The 12,414-nt window shown below is 43.9% G+C and overlaps 1 protein-coding gene across 1 annotated transcript in view; it reads left to right on the top strand.

Annotated features, from left to right (window-relative positions):
• Nucleotides 1-374: 374 nt before the first annotated feature.
• The window catches only part of NT5DC3 (5'-nucleotidase domain containing 3), a 93,509-nt gene continuing 81,469 nt past the window's right edge, over nt 375-12,414 (top strand). Inside the window, exon 1 of the mRNA XM_070254568.1 lies at nt 375-525. The gene's annotated coding sequence lies outside the window, so the exon portion shown is untranslated. The remainder of the gene's footprint in view (nt 526-12,414) is intronic.

Here is a 12,414-nt window from a genome sequence, read left to right as displayed (position 1 = left end):
CCAGAAGGTGCCCCGGGAAGCGGGAACACTGAAGGGTCCATTTGTGAAAGGGCCTCTGTTGGTGCCTCAGAGGCTCACTTGTTAAGAAGATGTTCAGAGCAGGGCCTTGGCGATCCGCAGGTCTGGGTGGACATCTTGCTCTTGTACTTGCTAGCCAGGTGAGTGTGGGTGATTTATTTAACCTCACCGAGCCTCAGTTTCCCCATCTGTAGTAGAGGAGTAATAATGCCTATTTCCTAGGGTTTCTGTAGATATCCCCTGAGGTCATGCACGGCATGAGCTTAGTTCAGTCAGTGCTCCACAGGGAGGGGCTAGTACGGACTGTGACCTGAGAATGAGTGTTTGTGCCTCATGATGACCCTGAATATCAGCAAATATTTACTGAAGACCCGCGAAGCACCAAGCCCATTGTTCAACTGTGGGGTCTCTGCACACAAGAAGTAGATAGTCTGGAGTAAGAGGAAGATAAAAGACACATCTTCATGAAGAGGAAACCAGCACCATATGACTGCATTTGACAGGCTGGTTAGTATTTCCGGCCATGTGGGTGGTGAGATGGGGGTGGAAGGACCACTGTGGCCTGGTCATGACAGGGGCTTCTGGCCCACTCAGACCGATTAGAAAAGTGGCTGTGACATGGGGTGGGATCAAGGAAACCCTGAGGATTTGACTCTGGTTGGCAGAAGTGGGGAATCCAAAAAGGAAGCTGGGTGTGGAGAGGAAGATGCTGAATTTTAAACATTTAAACTGCCGAGTTTGCGGTTCTGGAAAAATATCCAAGTGGAGTATCCAGCCAGCTGGGGGAAATGTAGGGCTGGAAATCTGGAGAGAGATTGGGGCGACATCTACATACATGTGAATGATTACAGGAGAAGGGCTCAGGATTTTTATGGGACAAAGGGAGGAAGATGGGGTAGGTCGTATTAAAGAAGCATTTGTGGGGCTGGCCCCGTGGAGGAGTGGTTAAGTTCGCGCGCTCTGCTGCAGGCGGCCCAGTGTTTCGTTGGTTCGAATCCTGGGCGCGGACATGGCACTGCTCATCAAACCATGCTGAGGCAGCGTCCCACATGCCACAACTAGAAGGACCCACAACGAAGAATATACAACTATGTACCGGGGGGCTTTGGGGAGAAAAAGGAAAAAAAAATAAAATCTTTAAAGAAGCGTTCGTTGGTGGTAGATGAGGTAAGGCTAGGTTTATACTTCATAGATTGGCTTGAGATTTGGTCATCAGGCAAAAGGCTAGACTTGTACTTCATTGATTGCTTAGGGATCTGGTTATCAGGAAAGTCCAGTTTCTTCAGTCCTTATAAACAGGATATTCTTGTCTTTACTGACTTCTTGGAATGTTAGTGGTTTGGAAGATAAAGAAAACAAGACGTGCAAGGCAATTCCTCTGAAATGGCTGCTCCAGCTCTATCTTAATATGGTTCCCTTCATGTCCTCTTTCGCAATTCTTGTTTGAGAAGTTTGTCGGTGAAAGGAGAAAGATGAAATGTCAGGTTCAGGTCAGGTTTGATCCAGGATATGTGTGTTTGTGTGGAGCAGGAAATGAGCCCAGGAGAGGGGCAGATTGGAGATGCTGGTGGGTACTCTGTGAGGAGGACAGGCCTCCAAGAGCTTGGGAAGGAGAAGGTCCTTGAGAAGGATGTTGGGCGTCCCTTCCTTTGGGATAGTCGAGAGGGAAGAAAATGGTGACAACACTGCTAATTTGAAATTTAAAAGAAAAAGGTATATGCAGTATACCAGAGACTGTAATTTCCCAATATCTATTCTCTCTTTCATTCGTAGTAAGCAGTGTGCCCCCTCCTGAATTTTTAGCCCAGAAAATGACTGTTGGGAAAGAAGTCTACTTTTTCCAGCTTTCCTTGAAGCTGAAAGAGAGCACATGCCTAAGTTTTGGCTAATGGGATGTAAATGGAAGTGCTGGGGATAACTTCTGAGAAGTTTCCATAAGGGGAAGGGGGTACCCTTCTTCTCCTTTTTCCTTTTTCCTGCAGGTTAGACTGTGGATATGATGGCTGGAGGTGGACAAGCCACTTTAGACCAACAGGTATCCTTGGGAATGGAGATCAGGCAAGGTGAAGCAGCGAAATAAAAGGAACCTGAGGGGCCGGCCCCGTGGCTGAGTGGTTAAGTCCATGCACTCTGCTTCAGCGCCCCAGGGTTCACTGGTTTGGATCCTGGGTGTGGACCTACATACCACCCATCAAGCCATGCTGTGGCAGCATCCCACATAGAAGAACTGGCATGACTTGCAACCAGGATATACAACTATGCACTGGGGCTTTGGAGAGTAAAAGAAAAAGAAGAAGAAGATTGGCAACAGGTGTTAGCTCAGGGCTAATCTTCCTCACTAAAAAAAAACCTTATCCTTAAAAAAAAAAAAGGAAACTGAGTCTCTGATATTGTGGTGTGTCAACTAGACTCAAATCCTCAGGGGGGTCCTTGATGCCTCCCCATGTTATGGCCACAGTTCCATTTCCTGGCCACTCGCTTCCTGACTTTTGCATGAGACAGAAATCAAATCACTGCTAATTTGGGTTTTCTGTTACCAGTAGCTAGTTGTAGTCCTAACCGATATCTGAGGGCATTCTTTCAGGGTAGGCTTGACCTCAGTAAAGTCAACATGGAGAGCCAGCCCTGATGGCCTAGTGGTTAAAGTTCAACGTGGGTTTGCTCTCTGGGTGTGGAACCACACCACCCACCATCTGTCAGTAGCCATGCTGTGGTGGCAGCTCACATGGAAGAACTAGAAAGACTTACAACTATGTACTGAGGCTTTGGGGAGGGGGAAAAAAAAGAGAGAGGAAGATTGGCAACAGATGTTAGCTCAGGGCAAATCTTTCCCAGCAAAAAAAAGTCAACATGGAGACCATCTTTGAAGTGGAGGATGTGAAGTACGAGCAACAGGGATGGGATCTGGGACGGCTGCTGACAGTGAGACACTTCTAAAGATACACCTGGAGGACGTGTGAGAGAACTGCCTGCCTATGGGGCCAGGGACTCCAAACCACACCCGGCTGCCTCCAGGACAGAGGAGATCAAGATCTCAGTTTTCAGGACACCTACTGGAAAGCTCTGGGTCGAGCTGCAGAAGGTCAGTTTGATATGGAAGAGCACTTTCAGTAGATCCAGGAGACCAGAAAGACTCGAAGTCTTTAACTTCACACCAGGGAGCCAGGCTCAGTCAATCCTTTTCTGGGCTAACATTGCGCTATGACATAAAGTATTACAGAGCTGGTGATGATGATAATGCTGTCCGTTGGTATAGGGCCTTATTAGTTATCAAATATATTCACATATATTCTTGTTACCGTTGAGTTTTCTGAAATGAGATATTAATAGAAAGATAAGTCATCACTAACTCTCTTTTCTTGCACTGGACATTTAAAAGATTATAACCAACTGGAGTATTCTTCTCTGTTGATAACGTTTTGAAAGAGGAGTGATTTAAGATAGTGAAGTTTAAGTACCTCTGAAATAAATATGCTAAACCAGTAAAGAGAACTTAAATTCAAATCTCTAAGCAAAAATGTGTTGAATGTAAAGTGAGCAGATCTCTGGTCACACCTGAATTTGAGGGCCGTGTAGGCAGTGTTTTTAGATGTTCATTTTAATTCTATATAATACCTCCTCCAGGACCGCTAACGTATGCAAGACATTGTCATGTTATTCTTATCTTCAAAAATTCTCATTGCCGTTAACAAACAACCTGTGAAAAACATTTTCCAAAGTTTATTTTTAGTTTTTAGTGTCTCCCAATAAATGTTTCACTATCACCATCGTTTTATAAATATTTAGGATTCCCTGGGAAGTGATAGGAAGTGTGCCGTCTTTTGCAAGTTTGCTGTGATATGAGCCTTTCTTGGGAGGGTGTCTGGAGGCTGGGCCTGATCTGATGCTCAGTTCCCTCAGGAGTGGGTTCAGAGTCCGTCCATGACAGAAGTGCTTCTCAAGGGACAGAGTGCTCTTGGAGAACTCTATCTTGAAATAGGGATGCGTCAGGAAGGGTTCCAGTATTTCCAGAAAGCATGGTCGAACCTGATGGAGTTTTCACCCAGCCAGGACTCAGTGAAGCAAAAAGGTGTGGCGGACACGCGCAGACAGCGTAACCTCTTACGTCTCAGAGTCAGACTCCTGAGCTATTCTAGTCCAGGAAGAAAAGGAAAGGGATATGTGTGCTTGGTTGGTTTGTTTGTTTTGGCGGGCTGGTGGGCGTGTGAGGGTTGACCATATGCTCTCCTCGCCTCACAGATGACCCTTTCAGTCAAAGGCCGTCATGACGTGCCTCAGAAAAGGAGGCTGCCAGCATAAGAGGGGCCGTTCAGAGCTTAACTCTGATGCTAGGCTTTCTGGGTTCAAATCCACCTCTCCGCTTACTAGTTCTGTGCCTTTAGACGCATGACAACCTCTCTGGGTCACAGTTTTCATATTTGTAATGGAGGGATAAAAATGATATCTACAGTGCGCATTGTTGTGAGACTAACGTGCCCCTACGAGGCTGCAGAGCACCCAGGACAGTGGCTGGCGCGTAGTGAAGTACTCGTTAGTGGCGGCTGCTATTTCATCCTCCAGTATGTGATGCTTCAAGCTGCTGTGGCGCCACCGATAGAGCAGAGACAAAGAATGTTCAGTGAATTAAGATATTAAGCATTTTTGACCCACTGGTTTACAGTCAGAGTAAACTAAAAGACCCTAGACTTATGTCATATTTAAATGGCTTTTGTTGCATACAAACCACCCCATACTCAGCAGCTTAAAACGACAGCCATTTTTATCACCCACGGGTCCCTGGGTCGGCTGAGGGAGTCCACTGGTCCAGGGTAGGCTCAGTCGGTTTGGGCTGGGCTCCCACAAGAGCCTGAGATCAGCTGGCAGGGCTGATGGGGCTGCCTGTTCTAAGATAGCCTCACTTAGATGTCTGGTGGTTGTCTGGCTGGGGTGTCAGGGGTGGCTTGGCCACGTGTTCCTCATCCTCTAGGAGGATAGCCCGGGCTTGTTCAGAGGATTCCCAGGGGAAGAACAGGAGGCTAGGCCCGGGTTCAGAAATGGCACCACCCCCACTTCCGCTGCATTCAATTGGTCAAAGCAGGTCACAGGAGGCTTCATTCAAGAGTGGACAGAGAGACTTCACTTCTCAGTGGGAGGAGGGGATGAGTGGCATTGCAAAGGGAGTTGGGTGCAGGTTGGCGTGGAGAATTGCAGCTGCTTCTACAATCTACCGCCACGGCCATAAATCAGAGGTCACCTTGAGTGAGTACTTACCCTCTTGAGATTCTCATGGTAATCCACTCTTATGGTCATGGTCCTCGTTTGGCCAACGCTCACTGCGTGTAAGGCACTGTATGCTCACCATCTCTTTTTAAAAGCTTTTTTTTTAATTTTAAAAATTATTTTATTGAGGTCATATTGATTTATGACATTGTGTAATTTCAGGTGTACATTATTATATATCAGTTTCTGTATAGACTGCATCTTGTTCACCCCCAATACTCTAGTTTTTATCCTTCACCATACATCATAGTATCCTTTTATAATCCTTTGTGTTTCTGTGGTATCTGTTGTAATTTCTCCTTTTTCATTTCTAATTTTATTTATTTGAGACTTGTCTCTGTTTTTCTTAGTGAGTCTGGCTAAGGCTTTGTCAATTTTGTTTATCTTCTCAAAGAACCAGCTCTTAGTTTCATTGATCCTTTCTATTGTTTAGTCTCTATTTCATTTATCAATAAATTAATTTATATTATTTCCCTCCTGTTGACTTTGGCCTTTCTTTGTTCTTCTTTTTCTAGTTCTGATAGGTGTACTTTAGGATTACTTATTTGAGAATTTTCTTGTTTGTTGAGGTAGGCTTGTATTGCTATAAATTTCCCTCTTAGTACTGCTTTTGATACATCACATAAGAGTCAGTATGTTGTGTTTTCATTTTCATTTATCTCCAGGTACTTTTTGATTTCTCCTTTGATTTCTCCATTGATCCAATGGTTGTTCACTAGCATGTTGTTTAGTCTCCACATATTTGTGACTTTCCCAGTATTTTTCTTACAGTTGATTTGATGTCTAGTTTCATAGTATTGTGGTCAGAAAAGATGCTTGATATGATTTCAGTCTTCTTAAATTTATTGAGGCCTGCCTTGTTTCCCAACATATGGTCTATGTTTGAGAATGTTCTATGTGCACTTGAGAAGTATGTGTATTCTGCTGTTTGGGGATGGACTGTTCTATATATATCTATTAAGTCCACCTGGTCTACGGTTTCATTTAAGGCCACTGTTTCCATGTTGACTTTCTGTCTGGATGATCTAGCCATTGAGGTAAGTGGACTGTTGATGTCTCCTACTATTATTCTGTTGCTGTCAATTTCTCCCTTTAGGGATGTTAATAGTTGCTTTATATACTTTGGTGCTCCTGTGTCAGGTGCATATATATTAATAAGTGTTATGTTGTCTTGGTGGAATGTTCCTTTTATCATTATTACTGCCCCTCTTTGTCTCTTATTATCTTTTTTATCTTGAAGTCTGCTTTGTCTGGTATAAGTATGGCTACACTCACTTTCTTTTGCTTTCCATTTGCTCAGTGTATCATCCATTCCTTTACTCTGAGCCTGTGTTTGTCTTTAGAGCTGAAATGTGTTTCCTGGAGGCAGCATATTGGTGGTTCTTGTTTTTTATTCCATCCAGCCACTCTTTGTCTATTGATTGGAGAATTCAATTCGTTTATATTTAGATTATTGATATATGAGGATTTAATCCTGCCATTTTATCTCTTGTTTTCCAGTTGTTCTATATTTCCATTGTTTCTTTTCCCTTGTATCTCTGACTGCCATTTCAGTTTGGTGGTTTTCTCTTTATTTGTGATTAGTGTCTCTGCTCTAATTTTTTGTTTAGTGGTTACTATGAGGTTTGTTTAAAAGCTCTCATGGATAAGATAGTTCATTTTCTGATAGCCTATTTTCTCCATTGACCTAGGCAGGTTCTATCCCTTTCTTCTTCCTCTTTTGAGTTATCATTTTCACAAATTATTCCTTTTTGTGTTGTGAGCTTGTGACTAAATTGAAGTGTTTATTTTTGATGCTTTCATTTCCTTTATCTTTTATGTTATAATTAAGTGTTTGCTAACATATTCTTATAGAAAGCTGCCATGTTCTGACTTTGTCTGTCTATTTATCTCCTTGCTCAAAGCTTTCTAAACATTTGCCTTTTTGTTTCAGATAGGAGGGCTCCCTTCATCATTTCTTAGAAAACACTATCTACTTTTTAAGAGCCTATATTGTTAGAATATTTAATTCTCAATAAAGGAGCAAAATATTGCAGGGGGTACATTCCCAAGGTGATGTGTGTCTAGGTACAGCCTATTATTTATTAATTGGTTTTTGGGGCTTATTCATGTGCTTCTTATTGTAAGCCTGTACCATTTTATTGTTTCTTATTGTAAGACTGTACTGGTTGCCTTCTGTAGGACTCAGTTACCACGGTGACAACTGGTTCCACTACATTCACATTCTCACTCTATGTCTGACCCATTCATTTGCAAAACAGACTCAGAATTCTGTTTTGATCTATTGTGTTAGCTCTTTGGCCCTATAACTGCTGTGCACACACAAATTTGTTGTGTGAAAACCAAGCCCTTTGCAATGTAGGTTAGTAATTGATTTATTAAGAAAAAACCTGGCTATTGGCAGTGATGAATAAATGATATTAAATGCTCTGCCTATTGATATATTAAGTCTTTTGTGGAAAAAAAATCCTGAAGCATCATCTTCTTTGCCAATGTTTGTTCCCTGTAGGCAGAGTGCTGAACAACCTAGCAGAGTCAGCATCTGAGGAGTACTTAAAAGAAAATCACACTTTGGAGTGTGCTTCTGGAATTTCTGGCTTATTGGACATCAACCCCTGTGATCAGGCTACCATGAAATACAACAAAGTTGTTCTGATGTGAAATATATTTTTTCTTGAAAAAATTTTTTTTCTGTACTAGCTATTACTGTTATGCTTAATATACTTAACCCACACTCATTAATCCACCTCCCACCTGATTGGGTTAAGAAAGGCTGAACTTTAGCATTTTCATCCTCTGGTTCAGTGTTTCTCAACCAGGGGTGATTTTTCCCCCCAGAGGACATTTGGCAATGTCTGGAGACATCTTTAGTTGTCACGACTGGAGGCATTGCTACTGGTAGAGGCCAGGGATGCTGCTAAACATTCTACAATGCACAGGACAGGTCCCTGCAACCAAGAATTATCCAGCCCAAAGGTCAGTGGTGCTGAGCTTGAGATCTGTGCTCTAGTGTCTTTATAGAGATGTCCACACATTTTCTTATAAATCACTTTGAAGGTTATAACTCTCTCATGTTATAAACAGCTCTTCTGTTTGGTATCTTCCAGGATAGATTTTTATATAAAATAAAGGATGTTTATGAGAACTGTTTTTGATAGCACAATGAAGGTAGCCAATATTTACCATGCCCAGTAAATAACACACTTGTGTTTTATTTTCAGATTAGCTGCTGGAAATACTTGTCTTGCCAAAATAAAATTTCAAGAACAGGGCTGGCCCAGTGGCATAGTAGTCAAGTTTGCACACACCACTTTGGCAGTCTGGGGTTCACTGGTTCGAATCCTGGGTGCAGACCTAGCACCGCTTATCAAGCCATGCTGTGGCAGACATCCTACATATAAAGTAGAGGAAGATGGGCACAGATGTTAGCTCAGGGCCAGTCTTCCAAAAAAAATTTTCAAGAATGTTTAAGTATCAGGAGAAGTTTTGATGAGAAGAAGATCCAGTTTGGAGAAATTATGGAATTTTTAGCAGATTTACTGTTTTTTACACTAAAAGATAGTGAAAAGTTTTTATGAACTATTTCAAGTAGTGTGGCTCCTTTGCCAAAAAACACCAGTGGCAGGGAGGTCTGGGGCCACCCATCACTGTGTCTTACTTCTTTGGCTCCAGCCTTGTTCAGCACCCTGAGTGTCTCACCGTGCCTGAGAATTCTGTTCCAATCTGTTTGTCAGGACCTTGACTGTAATATATTCAAAGGGAGCTCTTAGCCCACAAACTGTGTCGAGGTTTTGGCAGGTAGGAAAATGCAAAGGAGGATGATGTCATTGTGAGTGTTTCCCAGCATCACTCACAGGCCTTGTGAGGAAGGGGTATTTACTTCAGGGCCCCTGTACTGTGTGTGTCTCCGGTTCCACACCCCACTGGTCTGTCTTCTGTAAGACCTCAGCCAGAGCCTGCAATGTCTCGGGCCATGCCTTCCTGCTACCTCTCCTCTCTCAGCAAGTCCTCTTGTTCTCTTGTGATGTGTGGGGCTTTCCTCAGCTCCTCACATAAGGCATTGTTAAAGCTGTTAAGAAAAATTATTCGTGACCCTTGCTAAAGAAAGGCAAGTGGACTTTATTCAGGCCTTTGTGGTAGTGTAGGGACCACTGCCCTGGATTTTTGCAGCTGGGGAGAGAGAGATTGGGCTCAATTCTGAATATAACAAGGAAAAGGGGGAAGTTAGTGGATGGAAAATGACTAAGAGGAAACATGAGGGGTAAGGTGTGGTGGGGAGTGGGGGGGCGGGATATTGGCTAAATGGACCCAACAGGATTCTTGCTGAAGGCAGACCAGGGTGATCAGACACTGCCTGGGGGATGGTGGTGCATGAGGAACTTGATCAGATATTGAGGTGATCAGATATCAAGGGTGGGGGATTCCAGTTAACACTGACTTGGCGAGATTCTTGCTAAAGTTGGACAATGCAGAGATGAACAGAGAAGTCCAAATTTGAGGCCTAGTTGAAACATTGCTCAGAAGAGGCTGACCAAAGTTTGGTCAAGGAGAGACTCTCTCAGCATCTGTGTTTCAAAGAGGGTTGTAGGGATTACCCTCCGAAGCTGATCAGTGTTAGCATCTGCCAGGTCCGACCACATCTCTCGACAGGTTGGTGTGAGTGAAGGTTCTTTGTGAGTCCACAGAGAGACATATACACCTGCCCCTCCTTTGGCCTGGCTTACACTCTTTCGCAGCGCATTTGGCTGACTGAACGGCCAAGGACGCTCTAGGTTAAATTGTGAAGTTGTGCTTTTGTGGCTCCCCTCCCTGTTCCCTGTCTTGCCTTTCACTTTGAGTTTTCCTCTCTCCTTGGGATAATTTTCCTTTCCCCTCTCACCGAGAAGATGACGTCTTAACTGAGAAGATGACCTCTTCCAGCTTTTGCTCCAGGAAGGATGTGATGTTGGTGATCTCTAACACTTAAGTGCAAGTCAGTATTAACCTTTCTAAGAGTATTTGCCTTTAAAAGAGTAGCCCAAATAAAAGATTATCCAAGGGTAAAATTCCCAGTGCTATATGGTTGTGGTGAGATGGTGGGCTCTGGGGTCTGATTGCCTGGGTTCTAGCTTTGTTTCTGCCACTTAGTGAGAGCTTGGGCCCATGGTTAACATGTTGGTATCTCATTCATTTCCTCCTTGGTAAAAGAGATCCTATTTGTAAAGTGTTTAGCAGAATTTCTGGCACACACTAAAAGAGTTCAATAAATTGAGTTCTTAGTATTATTATTTTTCTCCCAGCAGGTAATTTTTGAGACACTTGATGCCACATAAGCCTCCTTTTGTTCCTCTTAAGACCGGCATTGTGAGCAAGAGCCTAGGACTTTCTTTAGAGAAGCCAAAAGCTTGACAGGGAACCATTGCCTTGCAAAAGAAGAATCTAAACACAGAGCATACTGACTGAGTCATCTCTACCGCCTGGCTGCCCCACCCCAGATCTAGAGCAGGAGGGTGTGAATTACAGGCACCTGACCATACATGGATGCCTTCTTCCCAGGCCTCCTTGTCAATGGTCAACCTTCTGAAACAATGGAGAAGACTTTTTCCTTGTGAAGGTTGCCCTTAGGTGACCACATCTTTCCTAACATTGCTTAAGCCCAGGAGATATTTTGCTGTGCGCCTTGACTCACCTCTCAACCATGTGTAGATCCTTTGTCTTGGTAGCCAGAGTCAGCTCTCATGCCCTACAGGAATGATCCGTGGGATCCTGAGGGCCTTGTAGAATGGGGTGGGTAGGGCTGGATAAATGAAGTTAAAGTGAAAAGTTAAAAAAAACAGGACAGAGAAGAATGAGTAAACTGTCTTAAGAGGGACAGTGGTAACTTCACAGTAAAATAAATGTCATCTGCTCTTTCTCAACTTTGTATCCATTCATCAGCAGCTGCCCTTTCATCAGTGTCCTCTTCACGGTCAAGTTTCTTTACTTCCTCACTTCCCATTTACTGTCATTTGACTTCTACCTGCACCCAACTGCATTTTGTCCACTCCTATGAAAGTCATCAGGAGCATCCTAAATGTGCCCCTTTGCACGTTTTAGTCTCGTTGGCCCTCTCCTGCTCAAGTATTTGACAGTATTGATGGCTCCCTTCCTGAAACAGTACTCTCCTGGTTTCTGAGATGCCCTCCGCTGTGGATATCTTCTCTGGTTATGCTTTCTTTCATGGGTTTCCTCTTTCTCTCCCTGACTCTTGTGGAAATAGTGGTATTCTCTTGGCTTCAGTGCTTGGACTCCATGCTTGTCTCGGTCTTAACCCCTCACCCTCAACTGTGCCGAGGTCTCCAGCCATCGTTCCATAAGGTGATGGCTTCTCTTTTCTCCATCTCCTTCTCAGACCTCTAGCATCAGCTGCAGGTATGTGTATCCATCTGCCCATTGGATGTCTCCATCCGAGTCTTCCAAAGTATTTGGGCATTTCGGAGTCAACATTCTCAAGACTGAACACATCCACACCCTCTCCCTCACAAAATGCTTCTTCTCCCATCTCACCCAAGGCAGACCCCGTGGCATCATCTTAATGACATTTATGATCAGTCACTGTGCCAAGCACATTACACGGATTTTCTCATTTAATCCTCACAACAAGTCTGTTATGCTCATATTGAACACAAGAGAACTGAGGTTTACGAGATTAAGATGCTTGCCTAGTTTTTAAGTGATAGAGCCAGAATTGGTACCCAGGGTGTCTGAGTGCAGAGCCTCTGTGCCTAACCCCTGTGACCACTACTGGGCCTGCCTGACTTTAGAGCTCAGGCTCCTGACCACGTCCTTCTACTGTAAGTGAAGCTGTCCCCAACGTTCCCAGCACCAGCACCGTCACATTCACTGTGACGCCAAGACTCTGCCGTCTCCTTTCCCATCCATGGCCACTGCATTAGCTCAGACCCTCCTCGTTCTTCCTCTGGACTAACTTCTCTCCCCACCTATAGCCTCACCTGCCTCAGATCATCCTTCACGCTTCTGCCCGGGTGACTTTTCTAAAATGCAAATCGGATCACATCGTTCTCTTAATGAAAACTCTTCAATGTTGAAGCCCCAAACCCTTACGTTTGTACTCAACACCCTTCATGAATGGTCAGTCCTCTGTTTCACTCTCCAGTC

Source organism: Equus caballus, chromosome 28 (assembly GCF_041296265.1).
Source record: "Equus caballus isolate H_3958 breed thoroughbred chromosome 28, TB-T2T, whole genome shotgun sequence".
Taxonomy (NCBI): domain Eukaryota; kingdom Metazoa; phylum Chordata; class Mammalia; order Perissodactyla; family Equidae; genus Equus; species Equus caballus.
This window is presented reverse-complemented; position numbering and strand designations above follow the sequence as displayed.